The sequence below is a fragment of the Desmodus rotundus genome, chromosome 1 (assembly GCF_022682495.2).
Source record: "Desmodus rotundus isolate HL8 chromosome 1, HLdesRot8A.1, whole genome shotgun sequence".
Lineage (NCBI taxonomy): Eukaryota > Metazoa > Chordata > Mammalia > Chiroptera > Phyllostomidae > Desmodus > Desmodus rotundus.
The window spans coordinates 181,699,158-181,719,081 of NC_071387.1; the positions used below are offsets into that span (position 1 = coordinate 181,699,158).

Here is a 19,924-nt window from a genome sequence, read left to right on the forward strand (position 1 = left end):
AGACAATGAGGTATTCATATTTGTGTCCTAGTATAGTTTCAACAGAAAATCCCATGGTGAATACATATTATCAGTCAGTCACTCATGGACATGATAAGACTGTACAATCAGCACAAAAATCTGGACTCATATAAAAATAAGCATTGATTTCACTTGCACACCTGTGGGTCTGGTGATCTCACTGCAGGTCTCTGTTCCATGTGTCCCTCAGCCCCCTCCTAGGATCAGGGCTGCCCTAGCATGTCCTCATGGCAATGGGAGAAGTACCAGGGGGCAAGTTACACTGCACAGGCCTTTTCCAAGCCTTTGGCCACATTGGTTCTGCACTGGCCAAGAGAAATAGCAAAGAGTCTGTGGGGTAGGTCAGGGCAGGGTGCAAGATGTTCTGAATGACTCCTAATCTACCAGGAGACTGTAACTATGTCCAAGCATGATGGCCACCCTCTGCCCCACACATGCATCACCCATCCTGCAGACTAGCCCCAGAGCCCTGCTCTGCTCATCCCCACCCCCAGCATATTGGTCACAGTGGACTCAATAAACCACTTTAAATGGAGCAGCATGAGAAACACACACCAGTGGCAAATGCAAAATAAATATTTCCATCCAAACCATAAAACCTTTTTTTTATTATTCATTGCTTTGGATTATCCATGCTTCTGCTCCTCTTTACATGATTAGTCAAGATCTGTGCAGGTTTTGAATTATAACTTCGTCACATCTAAAGCCAGTTTTCATACAAACACTTTGGCTACAGTCACCCCTGCCTGATCAAAACTAATAAAAGTTGACAGGACCTACTTAACAGTGTCATTTTTCCAACCTCGGTGTCCCCCTATTTTGGCAAATCTGAAGTGTTAATGATAGATATGTGATCAAAAAAGAGTGGAGAATTTCTAGATGTGTAATGAATAGGCAATGACACTTGCACAGATTTGTTAGCATGATCACACTGATGTTCAATGTTGTAAGTGTACATAACAGAAATGTTTAGGATATACTTCGTCAATAAGAAAGCATAAAATGTAATCACACTAACTTAGAGCTAGAACCACAGAAAGTAGGGTATGGCTTCCTGTCACGTTTTCATTGAAATATTGTTGTGTTACCCCATAACATCAGCCATTGTCATTGAGGAAAAGGGAGCCCATTTCTCATAATACAAGGAGCCTATGAGAAAGCATGACAGAGAAGAGTCTGTGACCTAACAGGTATCACTAGTGAGTTAGAGCACTAGGGAAATGCAAAGTGCTTCTTGGGCAAACTCTGTGGCTTTGCTGCCTTTGGGGCTCACAGAGGGGCCCCCCAGGAAGGGACCACAGAGTCCACCAGCTGCAGAGAGAGCTTGGGATTCAAGGAGTCAGTCAGCTCTGTGTGGTCTGGGGCACCTCCCACTCTCACCCACTCACTCGCACTGCAGCAGCCCAGACCCCACGGAGAGGACAGACCACTGCCTCCTATTGCATCTGGGTGTGTGAAGGTTTGGGAAGCAGCAGAGGGCTATGTGGGTTCTCTGAAGTGGGAAGAAGTAAAGAGGGGTTTTATTGAAACACCGTGGTTGTCATTAATGACATCCATCCTCCTTTTACTGTCCTCTGCCTGAAATAGCGTAGCTGTGTGTTTGACATTTCGTTTTATTTACAGTGCTTCATTGTGCAATGTAACACCGAGGAAAATGTCCCTTCCACTCCCCCGCTCCTACTCCACCTCCCTCAACCTGCAAGGATCTCTTTTTTAATTTTGGTTTTTTTCTCTATTTTATAATAATGACCTCTGCTGCTCTGGAGCAACATTAACCACGTGGTCACTAACTCTATGGGAAGAAACACATAAAGATCCAGGAAGTGAGTGTCACAGGACATTTGACTGAAACACCCGCTGAGAAGGGAAAGGAAACTTCTCCACATCTCCCAGGAGGGTGAGGCAGTTGCTTTCAGAGCCTCTCAGGCTGTGGACACAGGATAGCAAACCCAGCAGACACCGAGAGAAACATGATGCTAATGAATTACACTGAAGGTGGACTAAACCGTGAATCATTCAATTACGTGAAGGTAAGAGGAGAGGGCTGACCAGGAAGGGGCTAAAAGCAATAGCTGTGTTGACTGTACCTTCACATTTTCTTCCACATAAAAGGCCGGCTCCCTGAGGGGCCCACGCTCAAAGAAGATGAGCAATAAAGAAGATGGATATAGGATTCCCAGGAGAAAATTATAGTCATGTTTCACAAATATAAGGTGATGTACGTGTATGTGATTTTAAGATAAAATTGGATGGGGGCAGGGAAGACACATTACAATAAACATAATCCTGAAATGTTTTTCAACACAAATGCTGGGTCATGAAATCTGATCTGTGTCAGTTTCGTGCAAGGCCAGAGTGTCGAATCGTGAAGCCGACACCCTATCCCAGAGGATGTTACAGCCTCCACACTCAAAGTGTGCATGGCTCTGCGGCATCCTGTAATGTGTAACTGCAACCCCCAAACTCTTCTAAACAGCGCTGACAAGGGCAATTTCTCACTCAGTAACAAAATAGATAAATCTAAATTTCAGAACCGCACAGATACATAGAAGAGAGAATATGTGATGTGGGTAAATATGTGGCAAAATAGCCAGAAGGAAATTATCTTCCTGGATATAGAAAGAGGCACTGACATTTGGAAGGGGAAGAAAAAGGACCACGGCAAATGCCCAGGCAGGTAGGAAAAGTAATGAATTGTGTGGGAGCACAGTCCAGCTCCACTGCCAAAGATGATGAATTCATTCCTGAGGCAGAGGAGGGAAGGAGCTTAGAATTAATGTGTAATAATAGCCCCTTACTGGGTCCTGGTAAATCCACTTTGAAATGGTTTGTTCTCTTTGAATCTCCTGCTATTAAAGGGAGTGTCAGATATTAGTGGGAAGGTCAGTGCCACAGAGATTATGTAATCCCTGGATCCAGCTAGAACAAAAGACGCGAGAGAAAGGCTTGATCCAGGAAGAAGGCATGGGGAAGGACAAGAACAAAATTACTCTCTTAGAGTCAAAATAGTGTAATGTGGCCACAGACACTGGTCCTGCTTCATCAGGACCCAAGTTTCACCTGGGTCACACATGGAGTCCGGCCAATGGCTGGTGGTCTCCTGGGCCTTAAAGAATACAGAGAAATGGGGCTGGCAAATGGGGCTGGCACATTCCAGGGCACCAGAAAAACAGGCTTAACCAACACCTGTATGCATACCACTATGGGCTTTTTTCTCTAAAAGAAACATCTAGGCTGGTTATTCCCAAACCTGTCCACACATCGGAATCTCCTGAGCAGTTAAAAAAGAACACAACAACACACTAATGTTTGAGTCCAAAACCAGAGCCTAGGATTTCATTGGTATGGGGAGTGCTCAGCTTTGGAATTTTCGGAAGATTCCAGGAGATTCTTAGGTGGAGAAAATTTGGGAATCACCACTCTAAAAACACATCTTTTCTTTCCTTCCTTCCTTCCTTCCTTCCTTCCTTCCTTCCTTCCTTCCTTCCTTCCTTCCTTCCTTCCATCCATTCTTCCTTCTTTTCTTTAATTCCCAGGTGCAGGCAGCAGATGTCACATGAATCCACTGCAGGGTGGGCAGTGGGGACAGCAGGAGTAGCAGAAGCAAGAGTAGGACTAATATGCCTCCCTCATACCAGAAATTTCTCCCAGATCTCTACATAAGGAATCCAATGGGACCCATTTCAGAGAGTTATTTTTAACAATCCTCTACTTACAAATGAGAAGACCAAGGCAAAGGGCCCAAGGCAAAGGGCACGTGTACCGCATGCCGATGGCCACAGAGCCAGGGAGTGGAAGGGCAGGGTTCAAATCCAGCCTGGGTGCTGAGCCACAGATGATGCTGCTCCCTCAGCAGGGCAAACTGGTACCTGGAGCTCCTGCTTTCTGGAAGGCAGCTCCTCCCCTTAGCTGCAGTCTTCCTGTGGCCACTATTGTTCGTTGCATTGTGGCCCACACCCTGTCCTGGCTTCTTCGCTCCCAAAGTGCTCTTCCTCTCTCTTGAAGGAAGTGCGTTCACACCTCCTTCCTCTGTGTCTCTGGGTTCCCTCCCCTTCTCCTCTCCATCCTGAGGGAGCCATGGGCAGCCCTGCTCTCAGGTCCTCACAGAGGGCATGGCTCTGTGTAGCCCTGCAGAGACCAGGGGTTTTCCAGAGGTCCTCTCTGTTGGTGACTTCTCCTGAGCAGGCCCCAGACCCCTGAGGTCTCAGCTTCCTGACCTGCTGAACAGTGACTCCTGTTTCTACTTGTTTAAACCACTTCTGCCTTCATCTCTGTGTGTGGTTGTCTCCCTCCAGCCTGTGCCCAGCAGTGTCTGTGGACAGTGAGGTGATGCTTGCCCCACATTCTAGAGCTGGGTCCACATGCTAGAGCTGCTGGAGGTCTAACAAAGAGCATCCTCTGCACACTGGGCCTGGCTGTCCCCCTCTGCAATGAGCACCTTCCCTGACAAGCCTTCTTGCTAGTCATTCCTCTGATTGACCAGAGGATAGGAGCTTTTAGTCTTTAATTAACTAATACTCAGGGCAGGATTATGCCATTTTGCAGTTTGCACAGCCCATTAGAAAATTGAAATCGGGCACTTGCATGTGGTGGGCTGCACTCTCTGCTCTAAGCAATTTCCTGTCCTTGAAGTTCCATCTATTACAAGACTGAACCTTGAGATAGATCCAGGGTATGGAGCCACCATGCTCCTCTCAGTAGTGGGGACAGACACAGCACAGCTCAGAAAGTCTGCAGGGACTGGTGGACAAATGCTGGCTCAGAACATGCAGGAGTAACCAGCTTACTTTGAAAAGCACCAGTACTGTCCTAGGAAAAGAAATTCAAACTGCATTCAGGACTGGCTGCCAGAACTGGAGAAGACTCTGGAAAAAAGAATTAATGGATGAACAGAACAAGCTGTGTGTGCTGGCATTCCACCGGGTTCTGCCACGCGAGGGCCATTTCTCCAGTTTCCCAAGGCTGATGGATGGGTGGTGTGGATTGCTGACTGCTGCAGATCCTGCTGGGTGCACAGAAGCTTGCCCAGCACGAGCTGTAAAATCTGATCAAATGCCAAACCCTGCTCTCCCAAAGCTGCCTCTTCCATGAAATAAACACAAGCACTCCTGCATGGGCCACTCCACCACTCAGCCCCTCCCAGGGCCTCCACAGGGCAGTGAAGCCCAGCTTAAAGCCAGAGGCTGACATCTCTGTCCCATGAACTCCTGTGTTCCCTCTTCAAAATCAGAGGTTGCCCATAACTGGGATGGCAGGTGGGCTCGGCCACCTCTCTCCGCCTCTTCTATAGGGTACAAAGCAAATGACCCAGCACGTCCCATGGACCCACATGCTAAGAGAGGAGTCACCAGGTACCCACCAGTCATCTGTGACCAGTCAGCAAAAGTGCCACTTGTCCCCGGTCTGGTCACTGACAATTTCCCACATTGCTGCCTCTCATCTTGATGTCAGAGGTGGGATTGTGACACCCATTTCCCCGTTCACAACCCTGCTCCCTCCCCAGCAGCAACCCCAACCCTGCAACCCTGGAGCTACTCCCCTCCCTGCTCTCTACCACCTCTCCCTCCCATGATCCTCCAACAAAGCCCCAGGGCTCTGGCCCAGGACATATCAGCACAGACAACCTTGGAGGTTTCCAGAACTGTAAGGCTGGGAGAGTGAAACAGCCAAGACTCAAGCTGCAGGTGTTTTAACTAGGCTGGAGTTAAGTAAGCTTCAGGTGGCTCTCCTGACTCCGTAGTTCCAAACTGCTGACTTCTGAATGGCCCCTGGAGTCCATGCCCTATTCATCTGAGCCCCTAGCTGAGTTGTGCTGCCAGGTGACGGCAGGTATCCATCCTATGGAAGCACTTAGGGACACTCTATTCTTGCTAGAATTATTAATTTTTCATTCCACTGATGCACAGAGAGCAAAGATAGTTTGCATCCTCAAGCTACTCATGCAACAGGAAGCCTCTTTCTGTCAACACATTCAGAGTGTGTGGATCAACCCAGGAGTATTCAATAGCAGAATCCTCTATGACGTACGCTGAAACTTGAAGACTGCCCAGGCTGTGCATTCACACTGGGTGCTTCTGTGCTCTGCTGAGATGCCACCCAGCTTTCCAGCCAGATGCTGAGAACTGGCGTTTTCATCTTGACTTTAGAAATGGAAAAACTGACCCTGATCAAGTGAGTTGCCAAAGTCACCCTGATAGAGTATGACACAGTACAGGGACCCACAGTCATCTCCTGAGACTGGTGGTCCAGAGGGAAAGACAAATGACCAAGGTGTGCACTGTTATGGCAACCAGCGGAGAGCAACCACCTTTTGAAAGAAAAATTACCTTTGTTTTAAAAAAAACTGACGACTTTATGGTAAGTGGATGATGTTTTCCAAAAATGACCGTAGCAATACTATATTGTCAGCCCTGCATGCTCTTTCAAAATCTGTTTCATCCAGAGCTGCAGTCTATTTTTTATTCCCCCTGTATCTGGGTGTGTGTTTACAAATGAATGCCTCAGAAAACGAAGTGACAAAGATGGTGCTGTGTGACTTCTGGGGCCAGTTCATGGTAGGGGATGTGAATTCCTCTTCTCTCTCCCTCTCCATCTCCCTCTCTCCCTTTCTCTCTTGCAGGAGAGGTGCCCTTGGACCTCTGAGCTGCCACATAGCAAATCAGCTATACTACAGTAGAAACACTATATAGACAGACCACTGATGCCTGAGGGGCCCGGTTACTGCAGTGTCCCCAACCCAGGCTCCACACATGTTATCAAGAAAGCTTTTGAGATGACCCTGTCACAGAGACTGTCTGACTGTAATTTCCTGAGAGACCCTAAGCCAGAAACTTCCCGCTGAACTCCTCCTGAATTCCTGACCACAGAAACCAGGGGAGACAATAAACAATCATTGTTATTTTAAGCCACTAAGTTTTGGGTCACTTTGCCACTTGAGAATAGATGAGAAACACAAGGCAAATGTACTCACTCTTTGTTGATGCATTATTGGTCTGATTAAGGAAAGACTGGAGGTGTCTGGCTTCCCAGCACCACATTACCCCCTTAGCCACCAGACCCTTAGAAGAAGGCTATCCTCTCTAAAGTTCATCACTCTACAATAAAAGTTTTAAATATATAAGTATTGTGGATAGGAGTCCAGGACAACCATGCACTTGTGACTGCAGCACCTCAGCCTGACCTGGGCAACTGTTGTCCTCACCACAGGGAGGACTCAACCAACCACGTCCACCTGGGAGCCAAGGAAGGGTCGGGTCTCTGGTGCAGATCTCTGGGGACTGAGTGGGGAGGCAACCATGACAGAACTGAAGAAAAAGAGAATTAATCAGAGAATAATGTGAGTTTTATTCACATATTTTTGCATCCATTGTGCTTATGGTATGAAGCTGAGCACCCACAGATCTGAACTTGCTTTTCTTTCATGCACCCTCACAAATACTCTGCAAATCTGTAGCAAGAATGGCTGCTCCTTTTTTTCAGCTAAAAGTTACAGAATAAGGAGTGACTTGCTGCAATACAGTTCTTTCACCTGCTCATGGGAACCATGATGAACTGAGTAAATGATGGTCCGTTACCTGTTATCCTGTTAGTGCAGACATATTATTTATAGTGGATCAGTTAATACTGTAATCCACCCTTCCACTTAGTAACGAAAGGGTTATGCTGTGTAAAATGCTTTGGGCTTCCCGAGAGACACTAAAGTAAGTTGCAGTGATCTGTGGGCCAATAGGAACAGCTGACACAAGATGATGACTTTCGTAAAGCTCAGACACGCAGAGTGAGGAGGGCTTATTAAACTGCTCAGGAAGAAATTTAGATATGTAAGAGCTCGGTGTCTTCTCCATCACACCACTATAAAAAAAAGTTATGTTATCTTTTGAATAAAATAAACCAAATCATCCTAGATGATTTGGAACTCTCAAAAATAAAAGAAAAAAAGACAAACAAGCACCCACCTTTGTCCCTCCTCTTCCCACTTAGATACTAGAAAAATTATAGTAAAATGATTACCAGTAAGAGAGAGAGAGACAACAAAAGAGCTAGACAGCAGAATAAACTCAATTGCAAAAACAATAGGAAGAGACTCATCATCAAAATAAAGCATCATGGCCAGAGATTCACCAAAAACGGGGTAAAGCAAAAGAATAATAACTGCACTAATGATAGTGATTACAATGACCATAATGTCAGCTAACATGCATTTGAGTGATGATCATGTTCTAAGGCCAGTGATAAACCTTTGGCACACATTCTCACATCCAGTGCTCACAACAGCTCTGAGAGATCAGTGCAATTTCTATCTCCATTTGTAGTTGAGGAGATCAAGAGACAGAGACGCTACACAACTTGCCCAAACTCGTAGGGCTAGTAAGCATGGAAGCCAGAATGGACACCCAGGAGGTCTGACTTTCAATCTCATGCCATGCCCTGAGTGGAAGATAAATTGTCATGCACAGAACCTAAGACATGGGGAGATTGTAGGTAAGCATGGAAGGGGAACCAAAAATAAGGTTGGAATGTGAAGGAATTGAATGCCCAACCATAAAATATCTACCTGAGCTGTCCCCACACTCCCAGATTTTGGTGAACACAATGATACTTTACTCCATACAAAACAGTTAAGACAGATGCATGAGTAGACTGATGGATGGAATGGATGGATGGATGGATAGATGGATGGATGGGTAAATAAGTAGACAGATGAAGACAGCTTTTTCCCAATATTCAGCCATCTACTCACTTACCCTAAAGTAAGCCCTATTAGTCAATAGGCTATCCCCACATACACAGAACTCTTCAGAAGTTTTCATATTCAGGGGACACACACAATAACAGGGGAAATTTACACCAGCTATCTGTATAAATTCACCCATCCTGCCAACTTCAAAATAACTAGACTGCAAGGATCATGAAGCATATTAAGAAAATCACCAGAATGAAAGAAAAGGGACAGACTAGAGAAACTGATCATTCAACTGACCTTTGGGGAGAGGTGTAAGGGATGTGATATTTCAGAGAAGACCCTCCCCCAGATGATTAGATTCCTGAGTGATTTGAAACCTCATTTCATCCACCAAACGTCAAGGCTTGCTCCCTCCCTCCTCTCAGTTCCAATGTCACCATATTAGCGAGGCCTTTCCTGCTGTACTCTATGGAACAGAAACCACTCTTCACCCTCCCCAGTTAGCTATTCCACTCCCTAGATACCTTATCTGCATTTTTACTCCCACATAGCTCAGCACACTGGGACGTGCCAAGTACTGGCTTATTTACTTCCCATGAGTCTCCCTACATATGATGTCAGCTCCATGAGAAAAAGGGATTTGTGGGGGCTGGCAAGTCTGAACTCTGTAGAGCAAGCTGGCAGGCTAGAGACCTATGGAAGAATTGGTGGTGCAGCTCCAATCTGCACACAGGCTAGAGGCTGAATTCCCTCTTCCTAAGGGACCTCAGTCATTGCTCTTACTACTTTCAGCTGATTGGATGAGGCCCACCCACATTGTGGAGGGGAATCTTTTTAATTCAAAGTCTGCTGATTTAAATGTCAACTTCATATAAAAATACTTTTACAGCAACATCTAGGTGGGTTGTGACCAAATATTTGGATATCCTGAAGTAGCCAAGTTGAATGCACAAAAGTAACCATTACCAGCATTCTAGAACCCCAGGGAAGAGGCGCGGGAGATCAACAGTCTGAAATGCAGAAATGAAGTGAAGAGAAGGAAGTTGATGGTGACTCTAAAAAGAACAGTTCCTGGAAGCTTGGAAGTTCTACCACAAACAGACAAAACCTCTTGACTGTTTCTTTGAAATGTGTGTCACCCTGTCCCTTCCTCTCCATGCCTCCTGCCCCCACTGTACATATCCCTGGCCTCTCCTTCCCTGGATGCCCTTAGGATCTCCTGAGTTCCAAGCTCCCCCAATCTCCATCTCTCCCCTTCCTCTGCCAGTCCCTTCTATTGCCAGACAGAAACAGCCCTGGGCCTCACTCGCCATACAGTCACCATTGCCACTTTCTTCAATGTCCCCTGGACTGAAATGCCCTCCCTTCCTTCCTTCCTCCACCCAGGTGCCTGGATGCCGTCAGCCCACCCAGGCCATGCCACAACATTGAGCATTTCCTTATGTGTCATAGCATTTTATCCCTAATTGTCACACACATGTTAGGTTGCTACCCCCACGTTAATGAAGAAGGGGTCTTACATGGTGCGGTACCTGTGGCTGTTAGCCAATTAAGACTTGTTAAGGAGTGGAGCAAGGCAGTAGAAAAGATTAAATATTTCACTTGCATCTTGGTCATGGCGTCTTTTAGAACCCATGTTTATGTTTAAATTTAAACATATCGATGTATTAGATGAATATGTATTTCCTATTTTAATTACAGGTTTCACCTAACTTCTGTAATTTTTACAGCCATGTTTAGATGTTATTTAAATGTTATTGAATAACTATATTTCCTTCAATGATTCAATGTCTTCAAGTGTTTTTAGATGGTAAGCTCAGAAACCATACAGTACCTAAGTGGGGGGCGGGGGGGAGTGGTAAAAGGGAAAAAGCAGGCATCTAATTTAGAGCATGCTGGCTTGGTCTGGCCACCAGTGTGCAAGGAGACAAGTTTTGTGAGGGGAGGACTGCAGAGTGACTCTGAAGATGCCAAATGTCAGCCCCGTAATTTTCCCCATTAAGGCAGAAGTACGGACTCTCAGTGGTCCCCGATTGCATGTCTTACAATACATCAAGGCTGTTGACAGCAGTTGGTTCCTCCCAGCATCTCTAATGAGCAGCTCTGGGAGAGAGTAAAAAAAGTTCCAGCAATTCTCACCATCGCCTCCAGTGCTTTTAATCAGTGCCAAGAAGCTTCCTGCAAAAATTGGCACTAATTCCACATCTCTTAGAAACAGGATTGGGTTTACTGCAGTCCTGCACAGAGGAGGCCATAAACAAGAGTTACTTCCTTCTATGCGGGGAGAATACCTGTCTTTGCCATCAAACAAAGTCAGGGGACATTAAGCAGGAGGAGCAGATGGGGTGAGGGTTCTAAACAAGCTTTGAGAAGCCAGGGGTCAGAAAGCAAACACAATGCAGTATCTTAGGGCCTGCTCTTTGAACCCTTCCCAAGCCACTCCCAAAACAACCCAGGCTCCTCCAATCACCAGAACCAAATCCAGCACCCAATGCAGCGTTTTCCTGGAGGTCCAGCTCCCCTGCCTGTCACCTCAGTCCCACAAACTTCTTTAGCTTCTTTGTACCTCTAAACATAATGTCCCAGAGACGAGATTCCTGATTCTGTGCCGGTGGCCCCTGCACCTGCTGGCTTGGTCTCAGAGAGGCCCTTCATTACCCTTTAGAACCTTTGATTCTCCTCTTCCTGCCCTGATCTCCCTTGGGGCACCTTAGAGGCTTGCATGGTCACTAGACCTGGTTTAATGCTGTTTTGCATCCCCAGCAGCAGAGGGTGCCAACTAGAAGACAGGGCTGCTAACCTAAACTGAACCTTTGTATTCAATAATTTCCTGTTCAACAACACTAAATATAGGGTAAGCAGAGGCATCTTCTTATCTGTCTCCCATTTCAGTCTAACCCCCATTGGGCCTATTTACAATTAACCCATTAACTGTCCAGGGGACAAAGACTAATCACAACTGCTTATTGAGATAAAGGACAAATTCCTCACCCAAAGTTTAATATTCACTAGTAGAGGACCCCAGCAAGACGTCCATTTGTACCACGTCACTGACTGGATTGTGTACCCCCAAAATTTAAATCTTGAAGTTCTAACCTCAATAAATTAGCACATGACTGTTTGGAGATAGGGTCTTTAAAGACTTGACTCAGTTAAAATGAGGCTGTTAGTGTGGGTCCTAACCCAATCCAACTGGTGTCCTTAGGAGAAGACAGAGAGGAGACACTGGAGGTAGGAACACACAGAAAAAGGCCCTGTGAGGAAGTAGCAGGAGAAAGATCATCCACACACCAAGGAGAGAGGCCTCAGGAGAAATCAGCCCTACTATCATCTTGATCTTGGATTTGCAGTCCCCAGAACTGTGGGAACATAAATGTCTGATAAGAGACCCAGTCTGTGGAGCTTTGCTAAGGCAGCCCTAGCAGACTAACACAGGTCATTTCACCCACACACCCAAACACCAGCCACCAGACTGCTCCTGAGTCCCAGGTGGCCCTCAAACTCCCTCTTCTCATCCTTTCTGAAGCCATTCTTTCCCGCTGTAATGACCACTTATTAGAGCTTTTGTCCCCAAAATATGTTATGCCTGCAACCTACTTATGTCCTCTGATCATCCCAGAATGTGTCTCCCTCCTTTGCAGGATGCCCCCCACATGATCAGGGAGAATCTCGCACGAATGCATTCCTGGAACAAATGTATTGTACTGATTCACTCATGTGACAGCCATTCATTCATTGAGTCTGCATCTCAGTCTCAGTGCAATGCCTCGGATTACAGTGCTGGAGTCACTTGCATGGATCTTGTATGTCTCATTCCTTTCTGCACTTGCTCCCTCAGCACCATGCTTTGCCCTAAGGTAGGTATGCACATAACCTTTGAACCAAGTTAGGTGTGCCACATGTAATCAGCATCAGCCACTTTCATCATCCAGGGCCCCCTTCTCAGAGCATCATCCCCTCAAGGAATTCCTCCTTCTTCCACCACCCACATTGTTCTCTAAGGAATAGTCATATGTTTGTAGGTGCCCATGCTCCCACCGCTGAAGCCCCAGTAAGTTACTATTTCCAGGTTTCCTGATTCAGGACCAGAGATTGCAACCATACGGCCTCTCCCAGTGACTAAAACAGTAGGATGTACAGCCTAGCTTTTCTCATTGGCAAGATGAGTAGACACAGAAGTTCTGGGAGAGAAGGAGGAGGAAGAGGGAAGAGGAGGACTCTGAGGAGGGAGGGGAAACAAGCTCACAGAGAGAGAAGTAGAGTGCAGGGCTGGAGAAGAGAGTCCTGAGACAGTTCAGTGCTTGGCTCACTGTGTCCTGAACTACTGCTTCATCCCCACTTCTGTCACTTCTGTCTTGCTCCTCGGGCCTCTGAGACCCCCATATACTTCCAATGATTCACTTTTTATTGTAAGTTAGTCCTGTTGGGTTTCTACCACTTTTAACCAAATGAGTCCTTTCCTATGACAGAGCACTCAATATATTCTCTAAGTTAAATTCAATTATAATTGTTTTAGAAGAATGCAGTTATGAATTTTTAAATAATAAAAGGCAATTGTGCTGCTTTCACATACACATTTCTGCTACCTGAGAGAACCAGCAAATAGGTTCCAGAAGGTAGCATCCGTGAAGATCTGATGCATCAACTATTTATACACAAAAGAATGCTCTGAAGAAATTGGAAATCTGCGAATGAACAGCCCCATCCACTTGATCTGCACCATCTAATTCCTTAACAGCAGTAGTTTGGTGGATGGCACAAAGGTGAGGTTTCGGCACCCTACACTTGTTACCATAGCCTTGGAAATCGTGGCCAAAGCTGCGGCAACCACAAGATGACAGTTTTCTCTGTAGACCTCTCCCACTTCCTACTCAGTCAGTCGGGGAGCCGTCTTCCTTTCCAACTCCCTGCGTTGCAGAAGAGTGGGAAAAATTAATGAGTTCATATCTGAAAAACGTCTCAGAGCATTTGATGAAAGGTGGAGAAAAATACATGTTATTCTTCACATTCTGAATTGTTAGAGAAAAGATGAATTCAAAAACAAACTGGCACCAATCCTCTAAGATCTGGAGTGGGTTCCCTAAAACTGCCCACAGTGGGGAAGGTAGAGGACAGTGGGTGTAAGGAAGGGGGGCTGTGGCAACGCCCACAGACTCCGTGGTAGAAACAGCAGGCTGCATCTCCTACGTCTGGCCAGGTGCCAATCCATTAAAAGCAAGAGTAAAGATTTATTCCTCTGCTTGTGTTATATCCACACATATAATTTGGCCCTGTACCTACAGACCAGTGCCAAAATCTGTTTAGTTCATTTAAATTTCTGTATTTATTTTAATTAAGCGCTAGCAGAATGCCATTTGCAGTGGCATATTGAATACCTCCATAATTAACAGTACCAAACCAGAGAGAAGGGCTTCCTCCACATTCTTTTAATTAACTGAAATAGTTCAAGGACAGAATCAGAGATGATTTCTTTATGGATGTGGAATGTGGGGGCTAGGGAATATGCTGTTTATTGGTAATAGCTGTACTTTAAAAATTCAAATTTCTATCAGAATGTATTTCTGTTCTTAATAGTCATTATCAGAAGTAAGAAAGTTTAGCAGGATGTGATGTTATATACTTTGAGTTAAAAAATATATATTCTTATTCAATATAGAAAAAAAGGTAGATGTTCTGATTTGCTTGATGGGGTAAATGACCCAGTAATAATTCAACCTGTTGTAAGTCACGTGGGTCCCAATAGCCACCTGAAACCCAAAATGCTGACCCCAAGTCTACTCTCAAGTCTTCCTATGCTAGACAAGATGCACTTTGCAGCCCCATTCCTGTTTTCTATTGTTTCTTTTCCTCTAGTACCCCTCCAAGCCTCCCACCATTTTGAAGTATTTAAAGGTAATAATGTAAATGTTTTTGTTGGTGTGTCATCCAGAATTCACCCCCCTATGTACATCATCAGATCGGCTCCCCATCAGCCCAAAGTGCAGCTCAGTCAGTCTGAGTGCTAAGGCCGCTTTCCCAGCCTGCTGCAGGCATGAGCGTCTCTGCTGTGGGCACCAGGAGCAGTGAGTTTGCACTAGCACCCTGACCCCAGACAGGGTGGGACCTTGCCTCTCCCTCAGAGCAGAGGACCCACTTTCAGCCCAGCCCAGCTCTGCTGTGCCTCCATTTAGCTCTGAAAGATGGTAGTTACAGCCTCACTGATTACCATCAGCTGCAGCCGAACACAAAGACATCAGCCCGTTCATCTGCCAAGTCCATCCTCCCCACTAAAACTGCAGACACGCACGTGTGCTCACGCTGACTGTATGCGCAGCCGTCTGAGCTCATGAGGGAAGGGGGTGTTTTGATTCCTGTTCTCTTTGCTACATATAAACTCTCAAGATTCAGTAAAATTTCTTTTTCATTTGCTGAGTTGAACAAACTTGTCTTTTTCTCCCTCTTGTGCACCTCAAATCAGAGCTGAATGTTCACAGATGCAACCTGCCAAGTGAAATCCCTTCAATATTAAATTCCTCAACCGTTGGAAGATGGGGAGGATGGCATTTGCTGTGCTAAGGAAATGAAATGTATTTTAAATTGAATAGATCCATGAATATGCTATCAAACCCCAAACAACTTAATAATAATAACAGATCTTGTCTTCGTGTGACCTCTTTCCCCAGTAAAGACTGACAGCACTCGGTGGGGGAGGCAGAGAACAAGATCACCCTATTGTATAAACAAGACCAGACCAGTGAAGCCATCTATCCAGGTTATTCAAGCTGCAAGCACCACCAATTTTGCCATTTTGGCTCTAGGTATAACAGGATTTAGATTTTGCAGTTGGGAAGCTCTTCTTTGTTTAGAAAGTGCTTCCAAGGAGCCCCTCCCTTTTACGTGATCTGGATTAAGGCAGCCCTGGGAACACCCTGTGTGTGTCTGCCAGGAACATCCCAGTGGAATGCCCTGTACCACAACCTCCCACTACTCCTGCCAGGGATGGAATTGGGTCTTGGCTCAGCTCCACAGACAAAGCAGAGTTTCCTCTGGACAACTCCAAGGACAAACACCCCCCACCCAAGGGCAAAGCCCCTCCCATAAATCCCATGCCTGTCTCCTTTTCAAGACGAAGCGTTCTTGTACCTAGTGCTGGTGGGAGTCACTGTGGCTGAGAAGCAGGGTCATAGTCAAGAAAGCAAAAACAAGACTGGGTGAACCCTAAAGAAAGTGCCTGGCGCGGGGCTGGAGAAACCCCCAGCACTTTTCATCACCCTCACCTCTGAGAGAAACAAAGCCACTAGAGTCCTACTGGCGGTAATTTGGCAACAGATCAATTTACTCTTTTTTTTTTTTTAATTTTGGGGAAAGAAAACAAAACCTACCAATGAAGGTTGTGAGTGATAGAAGAGACACTTTGTGGTGTGACCTGCAAATTTTCTTCTCAATTTTCTTTACAATCAGTCTATAAACAATTGTAGGGGGCCATGTAATTCAGAGATAGGGGGCAGGGAGAGAAAGACGGGCAAGACAGAGAGATTCACAAAGACATATAGCAATATTCCTGAAAGCATTCACATCCTTGTTGAGTCTCTTGCTGCTGAGGTAGGGCAGATCCGAAGTCTGCATCTGTGATGGCTGAAAGACAGAGGGGTGCAGGACTGAGACCCTGCCAGTTGCGAGGGTAGATAAATGGAGGGTATGGTTCCAAACCACTCCCCCAAGTTGGAGGGTAGAAAGACAGAGGGATGGGTGCCTAACATCCACCTCAGGGGTGGCAGAATGTCCTCTCTTCGTGGCAAGAATTCTTTGCTCCTCAGCCTACTCTGCTCCAGGGACCACCCACTGGCTCCTTCTCAGAAGTCTACAATAAGATAAAAACCACAAACACAGAACCTGGCACCTCACTGTGGGTGATTTCTTACAAAGCCAGCCTGCCTGGCACTCACTTCTCACTCCTCCCTGGAGGCAAGAGGCTAGCCCTTGCGTAGGGTGGGGCAGGCCACTCCAGCACACACTCCAGAACTCCCTGAGAGTTCTACCTTCTCACAGGGCTTTCACCAGGGGCCTAATTAGGAGCTAGGCCCACCATGGCAAATAATAGACAAAGATGAATGGCTTTCCAAGCAGTGAGGGTGTGGGGACATCTGGTGGGCCTGACAGATGCAGGAGCCCTCACAATACCCTTCCTCAGGCCATTTAGGCCCAGAAGGCAGCCTGCGTGGTTAATGAGGCAGGCATCCCTCCCCAACCTCAAATTATCCCGATCTGGTGCACCTCGTTAGGTCTGTTCTGGCGTCACCATTAGCACACAGGCAGGGGTGTGCCAGGGTCGCTAGGACAAGGGGCAGAAAAAAAGCATAACCCATAGGAAACCATAGGAAGGGGCACCTGGACAGGTTTTCTGTTGGTCCTGAACATTTGTCTGACATTGACGGAGAGATGCCCTTTGTGAACTAAGAAGCAGGTACCTCTGGCCTTTTCACTTAAAAAAAGTATTCATACTCCACATCTCATCCAAACTTTTACTGTTGAAATCTTACGTTTTAAAAGATGAGATTTATTTAGAAGAAACAGATATGTTCATTTCCACAAGGCAGTTCTCACTACGGCATTTCAGGGCTGCAGTGCCTTCCTTAAAGGAGCCAACTGAGAGTGACACTTGCTGCCTTTCATCTGCTCTCCTTCAGTCCTCCACGGCCTGCAAGGCCCCATCGAATGGGCTAGAAAAGCATTTTGACCTTGGACAGCAGAACATCACGACCACTTGCAGGGTTCATCACTGTGTGATGATTCTGGGATCTGACTGGTCCATCTGTGAAAAGCAGATAACGATGCCTCCTGCCTCTGTTCTCATGGGCATAGTGTGAGGGTTAATGAACTGCTTGTCCAGCTCAGAGAGGTGCCCAGGTAACACACCCCTCCCTGGCTCCCAGCAAAAAAGCCTTTCATTTGTGAGAGGCAGTTGCTGAAGAGTCCCTGAGAGGAAAAAATGCATCCCAACTTGTGTTTTCTGGTCTTTAAGAAAATCACATAATATGATATGTGATTTTCTTAAATCTTTATGGATATATTATCATAAAGATAATATATCCATACTCTTCTTGGCTTTACAGTTCTTTACATTTTATTATTATTTCACTGCAACTTCGTGACAAATATTAGGAAGACATTTTCTATTAATTATATTTTTACACAAACAAATCTCTGATTTTATTCAATAGTCACCTGCCAAGTGTGCAGATTTGACTGCTGCTATCAATAGCCATTCATCATATTGACATTTTCTTGACAAAAGCAGAGTTTGCTTCATTATTAATATTGACAAGAAAAGGGTAGTTTTTTTAAATTTCATCTTCTTTTCATCATAACATGTAAATGTATGGCTCAGCTATAAGCAATTGTGGATATTAACTTCAGTTTCATAGCCCAGATCTGAGCTTCTTTAAAAAGAGATGGCTTACATAATTGTAATTCCAGCAAACACAAGGGCGGCATTGGGTTCTGTTCTTTTCAGTATTCTAGAGGAGGAGAGACAAAACCATGGACTGATAAGGGTGTCCTCCCTACAATCTGCGGGTGGTGCTCTCTGACAAAGGGGATGTCAAGATCTATTAGTTCAGGGGCTGGCTCCAGATCAACATGCATCTAAGAGACAGGTGATACCACACTGGTGGTCTACAGCCTGTCCCTGGGAGAAATCAGGAACATTCACTAGAGTAAACAGAGACTCCAAGGAGATCCTAGAGTCCTCACGATTCAAAGAAGTTGAACCTATATCAGAGTTGTCCTGGAATTTAAGCCATTTGAGTCAATTCTTGGGCGTATTAAATTTCAAGATCATTGCAAGCAGGAGTGAGGATCACTTGTTATTAAATGATTCCAAGTTGGCAGAACAAGTAAAGAAAATCTGAACACAAGTAAAACCTGATTATGCTTCATCTGAACCTCAGACAACTTTTAAAATTTACCAAATATTCTCCCCCATTATCTGCAGTGAAATATCAAGAGGCCAATGTGGAGAACAGGCATGAGAACCAAACCCTGAATCAAAGATGCTCTCTTAAGATCTTCACTCTGCAAGTATACAGCCAGCGTGCAGGGAGACAGACTATGCCGGCGGCCATTGATTCTTGAAGCATGGCCACAATTGATTGTTTTTCCGCCTCCTAAGACTAAATAAATTGTGACTAGAATTTTTGTACTGGTTTGATTTTTAGTTTGGCTTTTTTGTTTTACCTTTTGCATTAAGTTGTTTGCAAAAATTGTAGTTATTTCTTTGTGTCTACACCTCTTTGCAATGATTTTTAACTTCTCTTATCAAGTGACTGAATTTATTGCCCTAACCTTTGGATCAGGACTGCCCTTGTGATGTGCTTGGGCAGCAGAATATAGCAGAGGGAGGGTGTGCCAGCCCCAAGCCTCATAACCACCACCTGGAGTCCTCATACAGACACTCAGTGAGAAAGCCTGCACTCACTTGGCAAGGATGGGAGATCCTGTGGAAGACAGCTGTGTCTGGTTATCTTACACTGCCAGTCTCTGGCCCATACACAAGAGTGTATCCAGCCAAGATCAGCCAAGCTGGCCCAGGCTGGAAAAACAACCCAAAGAATTATGATGATTTAACTGAGGTTGTCCCACCAGTAAGTGATTTGGTTGACAATGGAACTCTAGTTACTCTGATTCCATTGTAAAATGATTCTGCACCCAATTATATTGGGTGTGGGAGTCAGGGGTGGGGTGGGGAGGTCCCACACCAGCAAGGAATACCAGCTGGGTATTCACAGTTTAACTCAGTTTTGAATTGGAAGTCATAGCCTGGAGATTGCATCAGAACCCATAGGTTGAAAGCTCAATCTTACAAGATTGCCCCAACATGCATACTTCAGATGTCAGTCACAAGCACAGGTCACTTGTACTTCTGATCGACCTACTATAGATCAGAGGTTCCCAACCCACTCCTTGGATTAATTAATTTGCTAAAGTGGCTCACAGAATTCAGATAAACATTTTACTTACTAAATCACCAGTTTATTATAAAAGGTCATAACTCAGGAACAGCTAAATGGAAGAGAAGCATAGGACAAGGTATAGGAAAAAGTCACAGAGCTTCCATGTCCTCTGATAGCTGGCCACTCTTCCTGAAACTCTACCTGTTTACCAGACCAGAACCTCTCAGGTCTCCCTCCTTCTGGATTCCTATGGAAGCTTCATTAAATAAGCATGATTGATTAGATTGTT

The 19,924-nt window shown here is 45.5% G+C and overlaps 1 long non-coding RNA gene across 1 annotated transcript; it reads left to right on the forward strand.

The window, feature by feature from the left end:
- The first annotated feature begins 1,794 nt into the window (after nucleotides 1-1,794).
- Nucleotides 1,795-18,865, forward strand: LOC123478503 (uncharacterized). Its single transcript, XR_006653712.2, has 3 exons — nucleotides 1,795-2,051; nucleotides 12,346-12,561; nucleotides 18,678-18,865. It is a non-coding gene; the product is annotated as an uncharacterized lncRNA (long non-coding RNA).
- The last annotated feature ends 1,059 nt before the right edge of the window (nucleotides 18,866-19,924 follow it).